Here is a 25,926-nt window from a genome sequence, read left to right on the forward strand (position 1 = left end):
ACCACTAGGTGGATTAAAACAGGTTTTTTTTTCTTTTGGATACTGCCCACCCACTGAGACGTCCAAAAAATTGTTTCAAAATCGTTCAACACGGGTCCAACGATGGACGTTCGTTGAACGGTTATTTGGACGTTGTCCAAATTGGTCCAACGAACGTCCTTCATTGGACGATTTTGAAACCAACCGTTCTTAGAGGGCAGTTAAACTCATTCCGGAACCGGTTCGTATTTCTGAATGGAGTCAGCATGAATTTTAACTCAAATGTAACAACCGATTCTGATTCAATCGGTTTCAGAATCGGTTGTTGCATTTGAGTTGGAATCCATACCGACTCCATTCAGGATTCCGAATTGAATTCCGAATGGTTTGACCGGGTGCTACTGCCGTTTGTTGATGATTTTAGGCGATTTTGACGTTGTCAAACTGACCCCCATCGATCGAGGGAAAAACGATGCTACCTATTGTTTATTGCGTCTTGATATAATTTCATCTGACATAGATTGTTTCAATGAAAACTTAAAATTAGAAATTAAAACTTACGAACAATACGAAAATGATCAAGTACGAAACACATTAGACGACACATTAAAATCGAAGAGATCAGCGAATTCGTTGAATCGCGATCAAACGAATCGAGGCGGGTCATGCTGTCCGTACTGAGTATTTCGTGACTTCAGGAACAGGAAGTTACGATAACGAGTTAGTGTTGTTAGTTAGTGTTGGTTTCTGATGAGGCGAAGCCGAAACGCAACACAGTATGAAATAAGGATTTGTGCCCTCCTGTACAAAGACTGGTTTTTACCAACAAATTTTCACCCTATCGAGAAATTTTGGTTTTTACCAAATTTTCCTCCATAGGGTGAAATATAGCATAGTGCTTTCGCATAGGCCTGCTAAGCCAAGACAAGTTTCGGTTTCACTGTGTCTCATCGGCATAAACAGAACTTCTGCTCGAACGGGACATCACGTTTGATCAGTCGTTCGATTGAAACACAAAGTGTGTTTTAGTTTTAAGGGATTTGCGTCAAGCCGGCGCTAATCTATTCCGACAATAAGTTAGTGTTGGTTTCTGATGAGGCGAAGCCGAAACGCAACACAGTATACGATAACGAGGTTGTCTCTTACCCAGTTAAACTCATTCCGGAACCGGTTCGGATTGCTGAATGGAGTCGTTATGATTCCAAATCAAATGCAACAACCGATTCTGACTCCATCGGTTTCAGAATCCATACTGCTCCATTCAGGATTCCGAATCAAATTCCGAATGGTTTGACCGGGCAGGAGCGTACAAATTCAGCTAAGTAAGCAGAGCAGAGCTGTCAATATCGTCCTTGTGAGGTGATCCGTCTTACATCCAGGGGTTCGATGTTCAACAGACGACAGCGATCCTCGTATGGTGGCAAGTTAATTGGGTCTCGCCACGGCAAAAACAGCAACTTTACAAATTTTCGTTAAACACCTTAAATCCAGGCGATACAGTTTGCATGGTAAGGGCTCTTTGATTCCAGCAATGAGCGTAGAAGCGAGCGATGATTTTAAGCAAAACGGATCACAAAACCCCTTAGCAATTCTAGAGATGAAAAGCTTAAGTTTTCATTAAAACAATCTATATCATGATAAATCGATTGCGTTATACACAGCTCATTCGATTCCCATTGACTAATCCATGCGCGGTTGTGTTAGTGCGAAATTGAGGTTAAATCGGGTGGATTTTTTGTCAAATGAGGTTAAATCAGATGGCGAATTGAAAACATAGCGTTATATGTATGTTATCTATACACATTGCAACTGTGTTGGTGTCCTAGACGTCAAATAAGTCAATTTCTCGCATATAGGGTTGGAGATTGCAGCGATCTTTCTAATCCAAAAAGAGGCGAATGACCCTAAGGTTGAAACCTCTATAATCGAAAGAAAAAAATGCGAGCGATTACTACGTATTTTGATTACTTTATTTGGGATCGGGCAGTTTCTAGAAGGTGTGATCATTGTAACGCAGAAGTGTACACCTAATATTGTCAAAAAGACCCAAAAAATATTACCACAGAGAACAGACGTCCATCTTCAGCATTCAACTTGTGTAAAATCTCTAACGGTTTCGAAGGTAGTTTGGATATCTAAACCAGGTGCGCTACTGTCATGTTTTTTGTAGTTGAATTGACAGCGGTTATTCCTCTACCCAGTCAAACTAGTCCGGAACCGATTCGGACTTCCAGCATGAATTCCAGCTCAAATGTGTCAACCGATAGAGTCGGAATCGGTTGCTTTCTTTGAGCTAGATTCCATGCTGAATCCATCCAGGATTTCGAACCGGTTCCGGAATCGATTTGACGGATAGTTGGGATAGGTTGGTGTGGCTGCGCTAGTGTTTTTCGTATATTAATTCAAATGTTTACACGCGTTTTTTAAATATTTTTGTTCGATCATGGATGTCTGTTCTCTGTGATATTACTGAATACCCAGTTGAAGCAATTTTTAGGATTTGAATTGATAATTGATGGTATTTTTTTCTGAACGTGTTTTATCGGTGGCGAATCTAGGGAGGATCTTGGGCGTCCGGATTTGTAAGATATTTTAAATTAGCTTTAATTTTATATTGGCGGCTCCAAAGGTAAAATTGCCTGATTTTACCGACTGAAACTAGTAATCGTTTCATAAACGGTCGTCGAAGGAACCTTCCATACTTTCATGTATACCACCAGTGTGGTCCACACTATCTCGAGATGTTGATGGGATTCTATCATTGCACGTCATCAGGATCAGCACCAAAACGAAATAAAATCCTTTCCCGTGCAAACCCTAAACTGCCCACTGAGACTTCCAAAAATGGTTTCAAAATCGTTCAACACGGGTCCAACGATGGACGTTCGTTGAACGGTTATTTGGACGTTGTCCAAATTGGTCCAACGAACGTCCGTCATTGGACGATTTTGAAACCAACCGTTCTTAGAGGGTGGCAATCCATTTTGACACTGATAAAAATCCAAACGTTAATTCTATGTGCTTCAACCCAGTTAAACTCATTCCGGAACCGGTTCGGATTTCTGAATGGAGTCATTATGGATTCCAAATGAAATGCAACAACCGATTCCGACTCAGAATCGGTTGTTGCATTTGATTTGGAATCCATAATGACTCCATTCAGGATTCCGAATCAAATTCCGAATGGTTTGACCGGGAAACCGCTTAAGATCTATATGAAGAAGGAATGCTAATGTTATCAGCTTCTGTGTGTCAACTGTATAAACTATGTATGCAAACACATAAGCTATAGCAAATGGTCTCTATATGCCTCCGCTGATTGCAAAAATCTATGTGTAAAATCAATAGGCATAACATTTACATTTTTTTGAGTGGACGTTGATGTAGTTTGAAAGTTAGCTGTTGCCAAAAAGGAAATTAGACGGAGATTAAACGAGACACCGCTATCTACGTCATTGGTACGCATCAATCAATAGAACGCAGTTTTTTATACGCGACATCGCGACCTACAACACAGAACGCATCTGTAGCCAGGGCCGAAAATTCTCATACCCATTCAATGAACGATGAAATTCACTGAATTCACCTTCGTCTTTTCGCTGCCTCCTTCGTTACTAAATTCACACAAAGGGAAACAATGAAGACAACGCTCCTTCTTCTTTCGATTCTATGAATGCGAGTAGCAGAAGTAGTGACTTTCGTTTTCCTATGACAATACGAAAATTCAATCTCGTTTTAATTTCAAATCAGTAGTTTTGATATTTATTTTAATTTTCATTAAATGAAATTATAGCAATGTGCATCATAAAATGCAACTAGAACGCCGCAAACACAGGAAATACGCACACCACTGCCCCTTCAGTCGTCCAATATCATCGCTAGCTTGCTATTCTCCCAAATCGAACAACGACAAATAAATATCGTTACTAGTTTCTTTTTGTTTGGTCAGCGCTATGTGCTAGGCGAAGAGACTAATGTCGTTCTCAATTTCGAAGCGAAAACGAATGTGTGGAGGAAAAAATGAAATTGAATTTACCCGCATGCTTTGTCGTAGGCCGTTGTCTCATTTTCGGTTTCGTAATGTTCTAGTGGTTTAGAAGGTAGCATCGCTCGCTCGTCATTTTCGTCGGATTTTGGTAAACGAAAAAAACATTTTTCGACTCTGTCTGTAGCATAAGTCCAGTTAAGCTCAGCCGGAAATGAACCGGAATTCTGGCTGGTTCAAGCTCGTATTCCGGCTCCAGTGACACAACCGATTCTAGTTAGAATCAGTTGTGTCACTGGAGCCGGAATGCGAACTGGAACCACCCAGAATTCCAGTTCATTTACGGCTGAATTTTACTGGGACGTCTCGCGAAATACATTTAACCCTTTATAAGGCAGTGGCAACTATATTGCCACCTTTTCGTTTCGTTTAAAACGCAGGAATATGAAGTGAGAAGTGTTCCAATCTTATGAAATCTACTTGTTAAGAGTCTGGAAACTCTTCTTATTACTTTTTATTGATATACAGTGAGAAGTGTCAGATTGATGAGTTTTTTGAAAAAAATACGGCGATTTCCTTTTGAACAATAAAATTAGCTCTATTTTGAAAAAAATACTCTATAAGTTGGTAATGCAAATTTGTAAAAACAACTATTTCTAATCTGAAAATTTGGTTTATGAGTGGTAAAAATAACAAAGAAAAAATAAAATGAATAAATGAACGTCTGTAATCTGTGGTCTCGTTTTTCAACTTATCCTCTGAATCCAGGGGTTATTTACTGTTAATCAGGTAAAAACCAGTAACCCACCTTAATTTCTTTTTGAATTTCTGATCCAGCTCGATATGTCCTTATATTTGCACCAATCTGGTTGGAAAAACATCAAACATTACAAAGACTGACGTTTTCTAACGGACGGTAGCAGTATATTTTCAAAACAGGCTGTGAACCATTTGGCGATTTTTTTAACCTTTAGTTAAATTTTTACAGTTTATACGGCAGTTTATAACATAGTAACAGTTTATACGTTTGTTACTCAACTCTTAGCAAAATAAGCTAGTCGAAATCAGAGTTTTTCGATATATCCTGAAATAATATTGAAAAGTTTAAAGATGACGCCGTAATAATCGAAAGAGAAAGTAAACAAAGAGAGGCTCTCATTTGCTCTTAGGACCATTTGACATGTTTATCGAGAAACCACCTTTATGTTTGAGCAAAATTCATTTAAAATCGAATCAAAATGTACGTTCCTGTACCGTTTTACTCACAAGTGGTATAAAAAGAGTTCAAGTCACGGTGGATTAAAATCTTATTCTGCGGCACTCTGCATCATCCCATCGCTTGCTTGAAAATGCTGTGAATCAATTTCAATTTGTGAGAAAGAAAACTAAATAAATGAATATTGAAAAAAACTGGATAAACTGGCTCAAATTTCAAAAAAACTGGAAGATTTTTCCGATTGTCTGTTTGACTGGATGTTGTAAAAAAACTGGAAGAATCCAGTTTGAAGACCTATTTACACCCTCGCTGAAAATAAACGTGAACTCGATGCGCACCAAATTGTTTTTTTCAAATATCTCACTTATTAGTGCATGGAAATTGATGAAACTGGAACTAAACGATAGTACATTAATATACTTAGCGAATCCATGCACAATTATTCGATATAATTGAATCAATGAAATAATATTCATATTCCACGGTGAAATATGTGGATAATTCACTTGTTCACCGAGAGTGTAAACGAGACGATGGGCGGAATTGATACGGAGTGGTGAATATAAATGTCATCGCTGTTCACGGTGAACGTTCGCCTTCGAATACTAGATTGCATTCTGACAATCTGTAAAGACTCTCGGTGAAAATGAACGTGAACATGTGTTGAATACCTTCCTTTACCTGGCAGTTTAAGGCCTATTTACACCCTCGGTGAAAATGAACGTGAACTCGATGCGAACCAAATTGTTTTTTCCAATATCTCACTTATTAGTGCATAGAAATTGATGAAAATGGAACTAAACGATAGTTCATTAATATACTTAGAGAATCCATGCACAATTATTCGATATAATTGAACCAATGTAATAATATTCGTATTCCCCGATCATTTTAAATATTCCACGGTGAAATATGTTCGCAGTGGATATTTCACTTGTTCACCGGGAGTGTAAACGCGACGACGGCGGAATTGATGCGGAGTGGTGAATATATATGTCATCGCTGTTCACGGTGAACGTTCACCTTCGAATACCAAATTGCATTCTGACAAACTGTAAACTGCCAGTTGAGCGTGAAATCGTTGTTCGCCGATGAAACTGTTCACGCCGTCGTCCACCATGAACAATGGAAGGTATTCAACACATGTTCACGTTCATTTTCACCGAAAGTCTAAATAGTGCTTAAACTGGAAGGTTGGCATCGCTGACCGAGAGAGCGAACCATTTCAAAAGTTGACATATCCCAGTCAAAAACCCCCCATTTAATCGCTCTTAATTGGGTCATTAAGCTATATATAGTTTTTCGTTCCATTCGATAAATTTTAGGTCCAATATACGTAATATAACATTATTTCACAAAAAAATTCGTTGTAATACGTAAAAGCGATTTCTTTGTTTTTTAAAATAAACCTTATGTAAACTTGGCAACCTTGGAAAACTGCGGTTGTTTACATCTGGCCCACAGAGAACAGACGTCCATCTTCAGCGTTCAACTTGTGTAAAATCTCTAACGGTTTCGAAGGTAGTTGGGATATCCAAACCAAGTGCGCTACTGTCGTCATGTTTTTTTTTGGCTGAGTTCGACAGAATTGACAGCGGTTATTCCTCTGCCCAGTCAAACTAGTCCGGAACCACTTCGGACTTCCAGCATGAATTCCAGCTCAAATGCATCAACCAATAGAGTCGGAATCGGTTGTTTTCTTTGAGCAAGATTCCATACTGAATCCATTCAGGATCTCGAACCGGTTCCGGAATGGATTTGACGGATAGTTGGGATAGGTTGGTGTGGCGGCACTAGTGTTTATCGTATATTAATTCAAAGGTTTACACACGTTTTTTAAATATTTTTGTTCGATCATGGATGTCTGTTCTCTGTGTCTGGCCTATCAAGACAACACCCAAAATGAAAAAAAAAACTATACGCACACTTAATGTTTTCTGCCGAATCTCAGCTTTTTTGCATCTTTTGCCGAAATCTCAACAGCTGAGATTCAGCAAACATTATTTTTTGCTGAGATCTCAGTAAAAGTGACGTTTGAGTGCTGAGACTCGGAAAATATTTCACCGAAAATCAGCAAGCTAATTTCACTTTACTGAGATATCAGTTTCTAAATTTGCTGACTACACAGCTGTTGAGAAATTACCGAGCCGATTTGAGTGTGTGCATTGGATGGTGTTTATGTCAAATAAAAATAACCCTGCGGGAAAACTGGGAAAATATGCATTCATTTTTTCTGACGGCATAATTTGTCGTGAAATTAGATATGTCAAATGCTTCTGATAGTGTCAAATCAAGACTGTCAACATATTTCTTTATTTTAAATTTAATTTTTTTTTCACGTTTGTTGAGTTGGAAAAAACATTGTGGCAATCACGAAAATCTGCTTTATCGTTGTATGCGAGGGGCAGTTCACTCCCCATTCAAAGTGAATTGGAAATACCCAATTGAAAAAATACACGAGAAATGCTTCAATACACCTTAATACATTTAATCCGCCGAAAATACACTAATGCATTAAAAGTACGTTACCTCTGGAAGAATTTTTCAATACGTCGATAATACGTCGAAAATACGCTAATACACAAAAATACATTAGTACCGGAAATATTTTTCAATGCGTCGATAACATTCCAATTCGTCAAGTAATACACTGTTGATACAAGTCATACAAATATTACATTGATTTCATGCCAAATGAAACTAATTCAGTATATTTCTTATTATGACATAGCGTATGGTTTTTTCAAGCTAGATTGTTTACTTTTCTCGGAATAGACCTTTCTCGTCAAAAAAATTTATATGCTGGATCGCTTTATTTTTTATCCCCGATTCGTTGCGGCATATTGCCGCGATGATTTGGTACCTCTAACTATTGAAAAAATCAAAAATAGTGCGAAGTGCTCATTTAACCCCACATTCTGATTACCTAACTTGCCTTGTTTCCCCATAATTTTACACCATTTGACCATTGTATGAAATGCCTTAACCTCACAAATGTGACAGGTGCTGGTCCTTTTGTTTACAGTTTGGACTTAACAAATGTGGAATCCATTACAATAAGCTTAGTGCCAATAATTAATTCCCAAGAAATTTTACCGCAAACCTACTTACCGATTCAGAGAACACTAGAAGTAATTGATAAACAAATAATTAGTTCACTTATTTGATCTTGCATATACATTTTCCTGCAGTAGGGAATAGGACAATTTAATTGTATGACGTTCTATAGAACATTTATACTTCCAAAAACATAATTCCCAATATATTTCAAATGCTTCCCAATATATCTTTTTGAGAATATGAATAATCTCTAAGTTCAAGATGTAATCAACAGGACCACCACCTGTCACATTTAGTACATGACGTCACTGTGCAATGACCATTTGGATGAATCTCCAGTGGGGAATACTAAAATAAGGATGCTAGATCTGCATATATATTAGTAAGTCTGCAGATTTTTCAGTTTCGTTGCAGATTTTTTGCAGATCACGATTATTTCACAGAACAAAGCCTATAACAGCTAATTTGAACCAGTCTTTAACGTTTTTGATCATTTAAAATATCAATACACAACATTTTTGCGTCAAATTTATTAAGTCTTTTGTGACAATCTACAGACTTTTATATTTCCGCTACTGGCTATTGTATAAAGGGAAGTGGCATCACTGATGCTAAAATAATTCATTCATACATCTGTCAAAACCTGAGACGGGACATGCGAATAGAGAAAAAAACAGGTGTGGGCCAGAATGAGAGGGCATGTGAGCGATATGCGAACCAGAATGAGAGCGTATTTATTCTCGGTGGTTTGTTTATTTTGTCAGTTGCGTGAGTGCGAGCACAACGGGTGCTCATCTGTTACATTCGAACTCACGTAACTTCCATGTAAACAAACCACTGAGAATTGTCAAAAGAAGTTCATCTGGCTCGTTTTGTGGGGTTATATTGGTTGGTGTAAAACCTAATTATAGGAAATCTACACAAATCTGTCAAAAGGTCCTAAGTGGACTGTTCTGCTAATAACTTGGCCGCATTTACGTTTGCTCCACAACATTTGCATATGCTAGCCGAAATCAAAATCTTTCGATATAGAGTTCTATGCAAATGATTTCACTCACACTACTTGGGGGTTTGTTTTCCTCCAGCTGTCATATATAAAACCACAGAGAACAGACGTCCATCTTCAGCATTCAACTTGTGTAAAATCTCTAACGGTTTCGAAGGTAGTTTGGATATCTAAACCAGGTGCGCTACTGTCGTCATTTTTTGTGGCTGAGTGCGACAGAATTGACAGCGGTTATTCCTCTACCCAGTCAAACTAGTTCGGAACCGATTCGGCCTTCCAGCATGAATTCCAGCTCAAATGCGTCAACCGATAGAGTCGGAATCGGTTGTTTTCTTTGAGCTAGATTCCATGCAGAATCCATCCAGGATTTCGAACCGGTTCCGGAATCGATTTGACGGATACTTGGGATAGGTTGATGTGGTGGCGCTAGTGTGTTTAGTATATTAATTCAAATGTTTACACACGTTTTTTAAATATTTTTGTTCGATCATGGATGTCTGTTCTCTGTGATAAAACTGTCAGCCAATTTAAACATTTGAATTAGCTCTCGTAAAAAGTATTTATAATGGTGTTGAAATACTCTATGTCGCTGTACAACTTATTCGTGAGAATTCCGGTTGGCCATAATCCATCATGAAAATAATCCGACCGAAAAGTTATTTTCGATTTGTTTTCCTCCATATTTGACAGGTGGAGGAAAACAAACCGTTGAACACACTAATACAGTTACAGATTGTCAAGTACTCTATATACCGAAAGAATGCTAAAAAATTTTACAATGATGTAATAGTCGAAAGAGAAAATCGAGAACAAAATAGTTTCTTATTTTCACTTAGGACCATTTTATATGCTTGTCTCGAAATAATTTTCTTCGTCATCATGAACGTTTTGTTCCGGAATCTTTGCTATCCGTTTCAATTTCGATTATCCGTTTTTATACTGGACACTCAACATAAAGTATGAGATAATTGCAGCTTCTAGTTTTCCGGGCGCAAAATCTACAATACGCAACATTGGCGATTACCAGCGTATCAAGAGGTTTGGCGAGAACTACGGAGTTGTTTACCAGGTGAAGGACCCAACAACACTCAAAAGTATGTTGCACTCAAACGGATTATGCTGTACAGGTGAGCCAATCAATTTCAATTTAAATGTTACGAATATGAAAGTATTTTGATGGCGAATTTTTGGTTTGGTCAACATTTAAATCGAAAATTCCCCAGCCGCCGTCCGGGAGATATTCCTATTGAAAGACCTACAGCATCTCTCGAATGTTGAGCAGTTCGACGTAGCCGTCTTGGATTCGAGCATCTACATGATCTTCGGAATATTTGAAAATGGACCTGAAAAAGATGCTGAATAAGTACAAACCGTCATTCATGCCTGAACTTAGCAAAAGCAACCTGCATCAAATGTTGGATGCGACAGCCTTCTGTCACATTGGATTTGACATCGAGAATTCATTAGTGGGTCGTGACGGTCATGTAAAGCTAACCAGGAAAATGATCCTAATGCGATAAATGTTTCTAGGGGCACTCCTGATTTAAGCAACTGACCCAGTGTTTTGCAACTACCAGATTACCAATAAACGTTTACCAGCTGTAGTGGTCAACCAGTGCCAGGAGATCGTACAGTACAAAGCGCAGGATTTATTCCGACAGCTGATGGTTTACGTTTCTACCAAGAAAATCGCTATGATGCGCGATTGTACCGCCTTATTTCGACGATGTGGGCTGATTGCGCCGGTAATACAGCATCTTTTCGTGGAATAGGCTGACAATTGGTTTAACCTTTAAGGGCGATTCATACGATAGGTCAGCTTCCATCAACGGAATAGAAAGTGCTTTATTCTAAAAGAAAATATGTGCCCTTTTTTAAGTTTGGCCGTTTTCACTGAAATGTCAGACGTAAGGTTGCCACTCAGTAAGTCCATCCGGACTTATGGCTAGTTAGTATTCCGGCTCCAGTGACCTAACCGATTAACCCTTAAATGCGCAATGTTGTTTTAAAACAACATTGCGAAAACCATCTCAAAATTATCATAGTAACGTATTAAATCTGTCAGACAATTTTCAGAAAATTTGAAAAAAATTGCTTTGCGCCTTTAAGGGTTAAAACTAGAATCGGTTGTGCCACTGTAGTCGAAATACTAGCTAGGACCAGCTGTAATTCCTGCAACTTTACTGGACACCAGAGTGGCAGCTAAGATGGAGCACATACTGATAAAAATCCGACTAATTTTTTATTTAAAATATAAACGGATAAACGGTATCAAAGCATACAAACGTTTATATCACAGACTAACAGACATAACACTATGAGGGAATTCCCTCAAAAAACATCGATCCGACAATTTTCCCAGAACACTAGCTCCACCTTTTATTCACAGTCCCATACACTCATTTACTGGTGGGTTATCCCTCAGGTTTGGGAATAATTTTTCACTAGTGATCTATCCCCCATATGCTTGTTCATATGTCAGTGGCGCCATAATTTCAAATGTGGCCACAGTCCCAACTATAAATATATTTAAAATGAACCTTAAAGCGGGCGAAGCTTTGTTTTTGAGTGTTATGTCTGTTAGTCTGTGTTTATATGCCAACTACATATGATTGTTATATGTGCATTAGTTATGAAATCAATATGAGATTAATATTTCTTGTAGATTTACGCATCAGATGCGCATGTCAGCAATATTTATATGCCACCTAGCGGTGCAAAAATCTTTGTGTTAATTTTAAGACATTTCTAGTATGCTTTTATCAGATATTGTGAACTCAAAGTCGTAAGCAAAACACGAATCTGTAATTGCATGTAATAGCTATAGTGATCTATGTATTACAATTTTCATTCAATCATAAATACAATTTACTGTAGGGCATACTAGAAAAATAAAATACTTCAGCTTAATTTTATTATTCATAATACAGCCACAGAGCTGTGATACAGCTTTATTCTACGTTACAACGGATCTCTTTTTTGAACAAATGTGGTTCAATCCATGTAGGCTCCCGTTTAATTTTGCTGTCGTTCTTCAGAATGCAAATCACATTCGTTCGAAAAAGCGGTCTGTAATGCAGAATAAAGGACGATTCAGACGATACATCAGCTTCCATCAATGCAACGGAACGTCAAGATTAGTTACATGCAGTTAAATGGAAGCATCCACACAACATCAATGCCACGGAACATTTTGATGTACGGCACATGTGAACCGGCACAAGAGAAAAGTATAAAACTTATCCTGACGGTACGGTGATGTTTCGTTGACGTTGACGGAAGCTGATGTACCGTCTGAATCGGGCTGCAATGTACCTAGACAAGCGTCACCTTGATGCAACCGTGATATAACCGGACTACCAACTCGGTTCAGCCTTTTCGTATTTACGTCCAGCAATTGTCATGTCACACTTGCTCCGCATGGTACTTTTCCTAGTGATTCAACATAGTCAATCGTTATTAGCTTGACTGAGTCGACATTTGTTATTCTTAATCGAGATGTTCTCCTTGCGCAGGATCTATTACTTAGATGCTATGCTTAGATCAAGTCAAATCGAATGTGATCTCAATCTGTGGAACAATTATTAGAGCAGCTGGGATACTCAACAGACGAAACTATCCCAAATGATTGTTTATTTGTTTATTTGTTGTACCGTCACCAACAGACCCCTTGGCCCCAATGGTGGTTAATGTGGATTGTTGTCATGAGATTGCTCGTTCTCGAACATAGGATTCGACAATTCCGTTTGATTGGTTGTCATCACACCTCCCGCGGTTTCAATTCCCAACGAAAGTGGAGCCAGTGTGAATTTGCGTTTAATTTTCTCTATGAAGTGTTAATATGCGAAAATCAAAATTTTCTTCTCCCAGATGAGTATCTCTAGCAATTCTGGCTAGTTAGTATCCGGCTCTACTGAAACATGATTTTAATTAGAATCGGTTGACACTGGAACCGGAGTTAGAGCCAGCCAAAATTCCGACTGAACTTACTGGTTAAGATAGAAACGTGTTCGAAAGTTCCGTTCTTTGAGGTTAGGCTTGCATGTTTGTGTCGTCTAATTTGCGTCTAATCGATCGCTTAGCTAAGTTTTGTCGGTTCATCGCAACCTGAATCTTTGCAGCACCGCCAATCATCCACTCCGTGTCAAAAAACATTACATAGTTGGGTGTTTTCCGGTTGCCTTGCTTGTTGGAAATTACTTTGTTGACAAAAAGTAACATTTGACAGATCAAGGTTCACTCAGCTCATTAATGAATGTGATATTAAGCTCTACAAGATGACGACACGAATTAACTCATGATGAATAAAGTTCATGTTTGACAATTCTCGGTGGTTTGTTTACCTTTTCAGTTGCGTGAGTGCGACTGCAACGGGTGCTCATCTATTACATTCGAACTCACGTAGCTTCCATGTAAACAAACCACCGAGAATTGTCAAACGAAGTTCATCCAGCTCATTTTGTAAGGGGCCCGTACACGAGGCGTTAGTAATGTCATTACTGAGCAGTAATGCCACTTTTAATGAACGTGTAAGGCGAGTAATGATGGAATTCCCATACAATTCCAGTAATGACACTACTTAGTAATGACACTTTTATTGCTCGTGTAAGGGCTCCTGTAGGGGTATGTCGGTTGGTGTAAAACCTAATTGAGTTCTACAAGATGACGACACGAATGAACTCATAATGAATGAAGTTCATGTTTGACAATTCTCGGTGGTTTGTTTACTTTGTCAGATGCGTGAGTGCGAGCGCAACGGTTGCTCATCTGTTACATTCGAACTCACGTAACTTCCATGTAAACAAACCACCGAGAATTGTCAAAAGAAGTTCATCCGGCTCATTTTGCGGGGTTATGTCGGTTGGTGTAAAACCTAATTAGGACTCACACACTTCATTTACAGTGTTGCCGATAAAATAATAGAAAAAATACAAAACAGTGCTGACGAAACGAATATTTCGCGTCTCACCATTCTTGATTTGATGAAAAAAATATTCAACATTCTTGCATTTTGCAATTTTTAAATTATCATAAAAAAACAGGAAATGTGCTAGAAACCTCATTTAAACGGAAAGGTTTATAAAAATATGACATCTTTCGATAAAAAATAAGAAATAGGGGGTTAGGCGGGTTAGGTCGACGAGAAAGGTCTATTAAAATATTGACTGTTTTAATACATCAATACCAATTAAATTCTACAGCGTCAATATTTTAGAACCCTTACACCGTTAATATATTGGCAATTTGCGGCAAAACCAAAATTAGTCATGCGACACCTATGATTCAGCTCATGAACTGGCAAAGTGATACAGTTTGCTTTTTTCACCCGCAAGTGAGTCGTAGCTTACTACTAAAACTTCATTTTCTTTTCGGAAAAAGCTTACCCCTGCCAAAATATGAATGAAACGAGTAAGAAATTTATTTGCAACTATTCTGAAATAACAGCCATTTGCAACTATTTGGGTCATACATTTCTTCGAAATGTAATCGGGGTATTATTGTGGTTATAAAAAATCGTTCTGTAAATAGAGTTCCAACTCGAAACCGAGACCCAATCAGTTCCAATGCCAAACTCCTTCATATTTTGGACTACGTAGGAGATTCAGTGAAGACTATCAGAGAGAAGGATCGGCTGTGTATGATACAAAGCTCCTATTAGCCGGATATATTTTTCCTCACGTGATCTGGAGAGTTTCATGAATTTACACCATCTCATAAAGGTTTAGCTTAACTTAAGAGGAACGGGAAATGATGTTGCGGCGGCTACGGTGCTCAACAAATTACATTTCGGAACAGCACACATATAGCTTTGTGAATAATATTAGAAATCACCATGTTTTACACTCTTTTCGCAAGATGTTTACTCTTCATCTTATAAAATGATGGTTTTCCTTCATTTTCATAAACAATTATCAACAAATTGCTCGGTGATTTGGTGTTTAAAAGTTATTTTTTACCAATGTTTACAGAAAATATATGCACTATGACAGAACAGAATGAAATCAGCAACACTTTGCTTCCTGCGCTATCTGTGAGCTGTTTCAACGTAGAATCGCCAATTGGTCACCCAGTGCAATTGTTGTCGTGCGAATCGGTCTCGAAAATTTTGATGGTTCTATCTACTCCATTAGAACGAAAAAGATAGCACGATGAGCTTCTTTGCCATCTCGTTCATGCATCTTTCGAATATGCGCTTCATTTCTACATAACCTCATTATAAACAAAAAATACAAAGTAGCATTCATGATTCAGTTCGGTCAGGTCTTCGGGTGTTTGTCTTTTTTCTCGTTTTTCACCAAGTACGCTCGTTTTTCACTAAGACTAAAGAAAATAGTTTTTCAGCGTGTGAAAATTCATTGTAGTTGGTAAAATATTGCACAAAACCAACAATATACGTTTTTGTTTCGATGGAGACTGCGAAGGTAATTGTCTTTGTAATTTCATAAGTGTTTTTCCAATCATCGCAAAGCAAGTTAAGTCTCTTATCAGTTTTCAACTTTATAGATTCGGGGCGGAGTTGCATTTGCTATTGTTAAGCCTTACTACATTAAAGCGTACATAAACAGACCGCTGGATGGCAAAACAAAAGTATCAGCGGGATAAATTCACATTTTTCGAGAAGCTAACGAACGTATCATCGGAGGATATTCCACAGGACACCATGCGGGAAAAAAGTTAAGTAGCTATAATTATTTGTCATTCATCTTGCTTAAGGCTTGTCTATGCACAAAACCGTGATCTGCAATTGCCCTTGCTTGCTTGTTTTACGAGGTTATGTACAGCCATCGGAACTTGCTGATTATACACATTCAAGTGCCACCGAAGATCGAATCTATATTAGTATATGTTTTAAGATTTACGTATTATGTATTTTTATACATGGCCAGAACGTTCAACTGAGAAACGAGAACGAATTGTGTAATTTGTTTTGCATATCTGTATGTGCGCAATATGTACCTGCATCTATGTTCTGCAAGTGAATCTACATATGCATTTGAGTGCATCTGTATTTGCCGTATTTGCATGTTTATTTTCGGTAATTGTCTAGTTTAGAAGATTTAGTAGGTAATTGTTTACTTTAGGTACTTCTTCCCTTGTAAGTGGAAAGCATGTTTTTCTTTCGTGAATATGCTAGTGTAGTTGAAGATTCATAAAAAAGAGGGGGAAGCGAAAATTTTAATAATTCATTAAAAAGTTTAAAAATAAGTTGTACCTACCTATTATTGTGCTCCCAAAAGTAAGAGTTTTGGCGAAGCTTGCTTAATGCGGCTCTGTCGCATAGTCCAAGGATCCGAAGCGCGAAGGATCCGACGGACGACGTGGCCTTTTTACTTGTCATCAGAATCGCAAGCAAACCTGTGATCCACTCGTTTGGCCGGTATACTCAAGCATAGGGAGTATCCCTAGTTTAACACGAAGAAACAATCGATGTGGCGTAGCCACATTAGGTATTAACAATGTCTTATTTAGTAACAATAGAATAGTACTCATTGAAAAAAATAAAATATTGTCGCTGCCTAATGTGGCTATGCCACATCGTTTCCTTCGCGTGCTGTCCTTAGGATAGCCCCTATGTTTGAGTATACCGGGCAAACGAGTAGATCACAGGTTTGCTTGTGATTCCGATGACAAGTAACAAGGCCACCTCGGCTATGCGGCATAGTCGCATTAAACTAGCTTCGCCAAAAGCCTTACTTTCGAGAGTACAATAACCATACGAGCAAGGTTAGTAGGAACAACAGTTGTTACGGCATTCAATTAGCAAGGGACTGGAAGGTGAAGTATATTTTTCAATATTTAGAACCATAGTACTCAAGGGAGAGCAAGGAGTTGAAGGGAGAAAGTTTAGAAAAGCGTGGAAGAGGATCATATATGCAAGCTTAGAGCTCACCGGCGACTTAACTTTTTGTCTGCTACCGTAGGAGTCAGTGTCTTTTGGCATTAGAAATGCGAATCACCTGAGTCTACGGCATGTCCGGACAAGCGTAAAGTAACTTGTTACTTCATGCTGTCGGAAGACTGGATTCCTTGATTCAAAGTTTGAAAATTATCCTTTTTGATAATTTCCGAACTGCAACGAAATGTTATCGAACATTTCGGTCCTATTATCCTAGAGCCTTCATTTCTTTATTTTATTATTTTTATTTTAGCTGCTTTTTTGTTCCGTTTGGTTTAGGTTACTGGTGTTTTCAAGGATGGATTAAATACCTGAACAGTAAAAAACCCTCGACATAAGGCCGATACAAATATTTAAAAAAAAATTATGTCTCCATACAATTTTTTTTCTGAAGGGGTCTTTGTGTTTTCTTGGGCGTTTTAGTTCTCTGATATTGCTTAGCTACTGCGCAACACGCAGTAGGTCGCCACATCAGAGAACTGAAACCTTCATCTGATAGTCGTACGGATTTATAAAAGGTACGTGAATCGTCAGTCCAATTAGAATTTTAGAATTCTTGAATTTTAGAACTTTAGAATTTTAGAATCTTGGAATTTTAGAATCTTAGAATCTTAGTATCTTAGAATTTTAGAATTTTAGAATTTTAGAATCTTAGAATTTTAGAATTTTAGAATTTTAGAATTTTAGAATTTTAGAATTTTAGAATTTTAGAATTTTAGAATTTTAGAATTTTAGAATCTTAGAATTTTAGAATTTTAGAATTTTAGAATTTTAGAATTTTAGAACTTTAGAATTTTAGAATTTTAGAATTTTAGAATTTTAGAATTTTAGAATTTTAGAATTTTAGAATCTTAGAATTTTAGAATTTTAGAATTTTAGAATTTTAGAATTTTAGAATTTTAGAATTTTAGAATTTTAGAATTTTAGAATTTTAGAATTTTAGAATTTCAGAATTTTAGAATTTTAGAATTTTAGAATTCTAGAATTTTAGAATTTTAGAATTTTAGAATTTTAGAATTTCAGAATTTTAGAATTTTAGAATTTTAGAATTTTAGAATTTTAGAATTTTAGAATTTTAGAATTTTAGAATTTTAGAATTTTAGAATTTTAGAATTTTAGAATTTTAGAATTTTAGAATTTTAGAATCTTGGAATTTTAGAATTTTAGAATTTTAGAACTTTAGAATTTTAGAATTTTAGAATTTTAGAATTTTAGAATTTTAGAATTGTAGAATTGTAGAATTGCAGAATTGCAGAATTGCAGAATTTTAGAATTTTAGAATTTCAGAATTTTAGAGTTTTAGAATTTTAGAGCTTTAGAATTTTTGAATTTTAGAATCTCAGAATTTTAGAATTTTAGAATATTAGAATTTTAGAATTTTAGAATTTTAGAATTTTAGAATTTTAGAATCTTAGAATCTTAGAATCTTAGAATTTTAGAATTTTAGAATTTTAGAATTTTAGAATTTTAGAATTTTAGAATTTTAGAATTTTGGAATTTTGGAATTTTAGAATTTTAGAATCTTAGAAATTTGGAATTTTAGAATTTTCAAATTTTAGAATTTGTTGAATTTTTAAATTTTTAGATCTTCAAATTTTAGAATTTCAGAATTTCAGAATATTAGAACTTTACAACTTTAGAACTTTAGTTTTTAGTTCTTAATTTCTTTAGAATTTTAGAATTTTGTGGTTTCAGAATTTTTTTTCCCTTTTTTTAATAAGTTTAATATTTACCCCCTTTCCCTTTTTCACTTTTGAACAACATTCAATTAGCTAGAGATTACTGAGTAGAGAAAATAATGAAAATGTAGAGCAATAGTACTCAAGTGAGATCAAGGATGTGTAACATACAGATTGGAAACACATGTCAATGTCCTCGTTTTGCCAGTCTAAATTTCACCAAGGGGCTGATAAAAACGGGTTTCACTGTATAAGAATAGTACAATATTAGAATTCTAGAATATTAGGATGTTAGAACTTTGGAATTTAGACTTTCAGAATTTTTCGGACTTGATTGATTTGGCACATATTTGCCTAATCATAGCAACCCTGTTGGAATAGCTCCATCGTTATACAAGTGTAAACTAGACTTACCATCAACAGCCACGGTAATATTGAACTGAAAAAAGGTGCGAAATCGGCAACGTCCCAAAAAGTCGATTTCATGCATTTTAAAGATGTTTGGCATCAAAAATACGAATTCCTTTGAAAAAAAATTTGAGTTCCGGCTTATATGGGAATTTCATATGTGACCGGACGATTTAGTCTATATTTCCGGAACCATATAAGCGATCCGTACGAAATTTTATAGACATCTATGGGGATATTATAGCTATCATTTGGGACTAAGTTTGTGAAAATCGGCTTAATCATTTCCGGGAAACTGGTGTGAGTTCGTAAATTTTGAAAGATGGCCGCTTTTCCCGGGCACTTCCGGAACCGTCTATGGTGGTCAATGTAGTCAACGAAAGTTTAATTGGCCGTCGGTGACCTAGAACAGCAAATTTAAGTTGTTTGAGAGACATTTTAGCGAAATTTTTACCTTTTTTGCTTTCATCGGAGTATCGGTTTGAATCACAATTTGCTATGTGATCGCACGCCACAAACTGTAACTGTAACATTGCCTGTCTCGTCTGCAAATTGTAGCATGTAATTTTGACGGGGAGCCCTTACGAGAGTCTAGCTCTACAGCTCCAATAGGACAACTCTCGAAAAAAAAAGAATTTATGCATGCGAGCACATGCGACAAACACATTAACATACGAACGCTTACGCCCTTCACGATAATATACGCACATCTACGTTCGCGATCGTGCAAACTTGAGAATATCCCGGTAATAAGATGAACGTGTTAGTATTTATGATGTTACAAACGCGAACACACAAACGGCCGTGTTCGCGCGAGCATGAATCGGTCTCGTCCGGAAATCTTTATCCTCCGTCCTAGCAACTTAGCGGCCGTTCATAAACGTGAACTCATAGGGTGGACAAAAATCTACGTTTGTCTACGAGAGGGGAGACGGGGGGTCTATTTGCAAAAATCTGCGTAGATCTTTATTTTTTTTGTGATTTTCGTATTACTAATGGGATTTAAAGCGAATTGTGTTCAACATACTAGTCGATTCAGCTAGATGCATTTATGCAGACACTTCGAAGCTAGTACACTATTGAGGTAACTTCTCTTTAGGCAACCACTCAACCCAAAACCCATGTAATTGGACAAAGCAACAACCTTTCTTGCGTATATTTAGATATAGTTTTAATCTCATGAAAAAAATCTAGGAATAACACAAAATTACAGTTCTAAAGACGATCTCCCAAAATTCCTCTCCGTAGAAGGTTTTGACTGTAAACTCCAGTCGTGAATTATCATCTCAGACACCACTAGCAGACACGCATGGACCATTAAACGTATGAACCAGCAAAGTTCAAAAATGGTCAAAGTTAAGCATTAAAACCACCATGATAACAAGAAACGCCCGATTTTTGACAATAGGTGGTCTGATTTTTTAAATTTTTAATTTAATAATTTTGGTGACTCAAGCTGTGTAGTTAAACTATTTCAACAAAGCGTTCACTCGAGTTAATCAGCTTGAAATTTCTTTTGCAATCGTTTACACTAATTTCAAAATCTTGAAACACCCGTTAAATTTTACGTTTTGACCCGGCGCAAATCCGTGCAATCCGATTCTACTATATAAATATTCGGAGTTAAGATTTAATACTTAGCGATAATACTTACTTAGGTGATATGACTATTGATTACATAAGAAAAATAAATATTTTCGGAAAGATTAGGACAGTTTCGTCCCCTTAATCGAATAAGACAATTCAGATTATCCCATTCTTAGAAATATTGAAATTTGCTACGAAAATTGAAATTTTGCGTGCATGTTTAGTTAAATATTTCAGTCTAGATAATACTTAACATCGACAGTACAATTTCAAATTGTTATCTAAAGTTTATCACATTTTGCGCTCCACTAATGCTCAAAAAGTACTTGCTAGCTTAGCAATCACGCACTGTTGGTAAAAGTAGCATTTCAGCTAAACTTTAATTAGTTATAGCAATATATCTTTTGAAACATTCTTGTGTGACTTACTTAGAAAAGAAGTATTTCGCTATACAAATATTTGAAAGCACTTTTAAATTCACACTTGTATTAAATTACATACTACACGGTGTTCTTATAAGTCCAACTTATAGTATAGTGAAACTAAAACGGAAACCTTTCTCAAAACTGTAAGAAATTTATAAAATTCGACATACAAGTCTTGTATTGTGGAGAAAAATATTTTGATTTTATATTTCCTTAAATTGTTACTAATTTAAATTTTTATTTGAACGTTATAATGTGCTTCTTGCTATTTTCATATTTTCCACAAATAAAAATATCGAAAAGTCTACATAGCCTTTAGAGGAGGAGGGGGTTGGCAAAAGTCTACTGAGTCTACTAGGGGGAGGGGGATGCTAGGTTCAAAAAATCTCAAATTTCGGTCTACGTGGGTCCCTTAACTTCACACATTTAGTTACATGCAAAAAATAACGCCCATATGAACAACGGAAAATAAAACTCACAAGGACAGAAAATGTTTCATTAAACCCGCTATTAGAATGTAAAGATCAGAAATAAACTTCAAGCGTAGGAATCGGACTGAGATCCTTCAGCATAAGAAACGCCAAAAAAGTTGTCAACCGCAAAACTCGACAAGGATGAACCTCCAGTTTAAAAACCGGTTAAAATTAAATAATTCGTATGCAGGAGTATCCGTATATCGCGACGTTCAAGATAAAAAGTCGGCTAAAAAACTACTTTGTAAGAATCGGTTATAGTTTTCCGGTTTTTATACTAAAGGTTATTTAATCCGACTCTTACAGGGGAGAACCTCAGTTCGATTTTTATGCTTGAAGTTTATATCAGAATTTTACATTCTAATACATTTGAAGCGGGTTTTACGAAGCATGTTCTGTCCTTGCGACTTTTATTTTTGGTAGTTCATATCCACTAGACAACACGTTCCATGGCGACACTAGTGAACTCTGGTGATATGGAAACTCACTTTCTTCTTGCATCTGAGCCGTACACCAAAAATTACGTATCTGATTCACGGTCCGCGATCATCCAAGAACACATGCGAATATGCGAAAGGCACACGGTCATAAAATATAATTTATACACGCGAAGTTACATACACGTTAGCACACGCGACATAGAAACTCACACGCGATCGAAAACGTTAATGTACAAACGCCTAAACCCTTCACTATGATACACGTAATCGCGAACTCCCTACGCTCGCACATATCTGAACCATAAAATGAATATCACATTCAGAATCACGGCCCACTGTAATTGGCCTTAAGCAGTTTAGGGGGTAACATTTCCCGTCTTGTTTTCAATTGTATTGTTGGGAGTCCTGTCGAGACTATAGCTCTGCTGCTCCAGTACTCTCGAGAAAAATGTACTCTGGATTTTAACTGGAGTGTGTGGTGAAGGGTTACTCCCCCACATATCGCACCGCCATGTCCTAACCCCAACTCGTTAAACCCCCTCAGATCCCTCTCCACCAGTCCCCTCAGACTACCACCCCATCAGACCCCGATAATTTAGGTCAATCCAATCTGATCCCTTAGATAAACAGCCAAAACAGTGCACCGTATTATTCGTATAATCTATTCAAATTTATTCACAGATTCGTTTTTTTTTCAGGTGTTGAACTTGATCATGGCATTCGGTAATTTATTTGTTTTCGTGACACTTATTCAGGACTTTTTTGATAGTATTGTTTACACCTGATCTCCATGATAGTCCACCCTGGACACTAATCCAGACACATTAACCTGCCCAGAAACCAGTGTCATGCAAACTCGTTCGAGTCCAAATGCTTCCCGAGTTTCAAAGTTTTGCGATCGTCTAAATATTTCAAATTAATGGTAACGATAAACTTTGTCGGATAGAAAAACTTTCAGTATAGTAATAGTCTGTATCACCTGGCAATCTGACTTCCTTGAATAGCACAAACCGTCGTCTTTTTATATCCTTGCATTATGGAAATTGTACAAAACTCGGAAGGATACGACCAGCACCGAGCTATAGGACGATTGGTAGTGGTCGAAAAATGCAAGTGTTACTCCGGAGCTTGAGGTCCAATTGAACCACTAATAATCTTATGGTTGCATAATTATTTCGTGTTTAGTTTGTGTGGTGTATTTACATTTCTGATTCTTGGACCTCCAATTACCAAACTTTTTTTTTCTTTGCAGGAAATGAACCACAACGGCAGCCGATACACGTCGTTCGCCTTTGCTAGTGGAGGGATCGCTGGCAGCGGCGGTGCCCGAGGGGAACTGAGCAGTGGAAATTTGAGCAGAAAGCTGAGTAGTCCGATGGCAGAGTCGACACAGCTGGACAGCAGCGGTATCCGGGGGAATCTTTACGGTAGTCCGGTAGGACAGGTTGGAGTTGGGAAAAGAAGCCTACCTCTCCGTTGCAAAATAGCAGGACAAATTTTAGAAGCAGCTGAATGACGTCCGGGTCCAGTGTGGATCGATTGAGTGATCCTAAGTGAGTTCGCAAGTCTGCACGTCCTTTATAGGTTCTAATTCGTTTAATTTTGCAGGATTTACACGGAGAGGAGGATTGGTTAACCGATTGGTAAAGTACCACGACAAAACGCAATCGCCGTTAAATAAGAGTCAATCGATGACTAGCCTGTACTCGAAGCCGGGTCAATTTCATATGTGGTGGAGTCCGTGTTTCAGGCTGACACAAGGTGGAACGGGAGGGAGCGTTGCTCATTCCGGCGGAACCTCATCTGAAGATGATCCGAACACATAGACACGAGGATGAGATTGATGCGGAAAATAGTGTGATTGCGCCTTCGACAGAACTGGATGCCGATTGGATTAAGAAACCATGTAAGGAACTATCGGAGGTTGATTCAGGCGAAGCTGGTACAAAGCAAGCTCGGGAAATTACATACACGGCTTCGCCCCCGTGTCGAGGGTCGGCGAATCAGCAGCTGCAGACGAAGAAATTATGTAGTAAAGCCTCGAGCCTGGTGATGAACACTCCGAAAGTGGAACGCGTAGCGCCCCGACCGGCACGATTAAATGTGGATGTCTTTCTCGACACCGGCAACATTGAATGCGACGGTTCCATTTAGCATGATTGAATCGAGCAAACCGGCAAAATTAAGTAGAATTGATTCCGCTCCTTTGCCACAGATTACGAGAATTGTTCCGGAGTTTCAACCGCCTCTGATGGAATATCCGCCACTAAAGCTAACGTTGTTTAACAAGAAATATAACGTCCTGGCGCTAATAAAAATTTTAAAGCAAAAAAATATTGCTGTTTTTGCTTTTATTTGAAAAAAGAAAAACCAAACGTTTAAAATAAGAAGAAGAAAACGAAATTAATGAGCACGACGGTCGCCCGATTTTCTATAGTTCTACATCGGGCTCACGTCGGTCCGATTACGTCGATGCGGTTGGCATATTCGAAGGTTGACGCGGTTTATACAAATGGTGCAAAATTGCAGGATATAAACCCGATATACTGCTCTGATCGGCCCGTTATCGGGCTTAGTCGGCCCGATCATCGGCCTGATAATCGGGCCGATTGAGCTCTACAAAATTTACTGGGAATATATTTACTGTCAATATTTCTACTCTAGTAGTACCCGCTTATAGCTTAGTATGCACCTCTTGCGAAATCGACATAGATTTTTCATTAGGGCTTAAATCGCAAATGTAAACAAATTGCGTTTTCGCTATTACGACATTATGCAACAAAAATACTACAAGATTGAGGTGAAAATTAGTTAAAATGGTTTTTAGTTCGATGTATAATTAAAGAAAACAAAACGGCGAAACATGCATTTTCTTCGAGATTTCGACTTAGGCCCTTCTTCTCATATGGACTATAAAGGCCAAACTTACATTTTTAGACAGAAGCGGGCGTACGGTCATTATTCACAAATAAAAGAATAAACGGCGATTCTGTTATATAAATGATAAGCAATATCTACTATGATCATGTCTACTCGATAGTTGTTGCACATAAACATTCGAATATTTCGATATTTTCATGAAATTTGAAGAAAAGATTCACGCGCCCTTTCTTTTACATTGGGTTTCTATGCGCCCATTTGCTGAGCCCTATTAAAAAGTATACTGTCAAGCTCGCCCATTTACCCAGCCCTACCCAGCAAGACAGAGTCAGTTTAGCCCATTTACCACGCCCTTCTGAAAATTATGTACATGGTTTAGCCCTTCCGCAAATGGTGGTTGCTGAAGGGCGAAATCACGACTGGGATGCAAATTGTACGTAAGCATTTTTTTTGTTTCTACCCACTAAAAGCACATAGGAATTAAATTCTTTGTTATATTGTCATAAGGTTTAACGAAAAATGCTTCCGAAAAAACACGGTCATAAAGTAATTTATACCTACAATAAAAACTACATTTAGAAAACCTTCGTCGAATATTGAAACTGATTTTTCTCCATTTGAGTACATTGCGACTTAGGCCCTAATGAAAGATCTGTGTCGAAATGAGGTCGCGAAATATTTTTCCTTCTTCCGTGCGGAATTTTGACATTTGCTCGCGAAAACTAGTCTGTGTGTTTGCTGTTAGATGTCGCTTTTGATAACTGGAAAACGACATCAGCTGTTGTTTATTTCTTTTTTATATTTCTGTTGTCATTTAAATGTTTTAAATGATGTATTTTATTAATTCATCACGGATGTGTATGAAATCGGTAACAATTGTAAACCTATTTG

The 25,926-nt window shown here is 37.4% G+C and overlaps 1 long non-coding RNA gene across 4 annotated transcripts; it reads left to right on the top strand.

The window, feature by feature from the left end:
* The first annotated feature begins 10,046 nt into the window (after positions 1 to 10,046).
* LOC131677826 (uncharacterized) lies at positions 10,047 to 24,483 on the top strand. 4 transcript variants are annotated; one of them, XR_009303432.1, is made up of 6 exons: positions 10,047 to 10,373; positions 10,470 to 10,716; positions 10,777 to 15,668; positions 15,751 to 15,920; positions 23,408 to 23,708; positions 23,764 to 24,483. It is a non-coding gene; the product is annotated as an uncharacterized LOC131677826 (long non-coding RNA). The 4 variants fall into 4 exon arrangements; XR_009303431.1 differs by having other exon boundaries at positions 10,048 to 10,373; positions 10,470 to 10,712; XR_009303430.1 differs by having other exon boundaries at positions 10,470 to 15,668; positions 15,736 to 15,920.
* Positions 24,484 to 25,926: the final 1,443 nt, after the last annotated feature.

Source organism: Topomyia yanbarensis, chromosome 1 (genome assembly GCF_030247195.1).
Source record: "Topomyia yanbarensis strain Yona2022 chromosome 1, ASM3024719v1, whole genome shotgun sequence".
Lineage (NCBI taxonomy): Eukaryota > Metazoa > Arthropoda > Insecta > Diptera > Culicidae > Topomyia > Topomyia yanbarensis.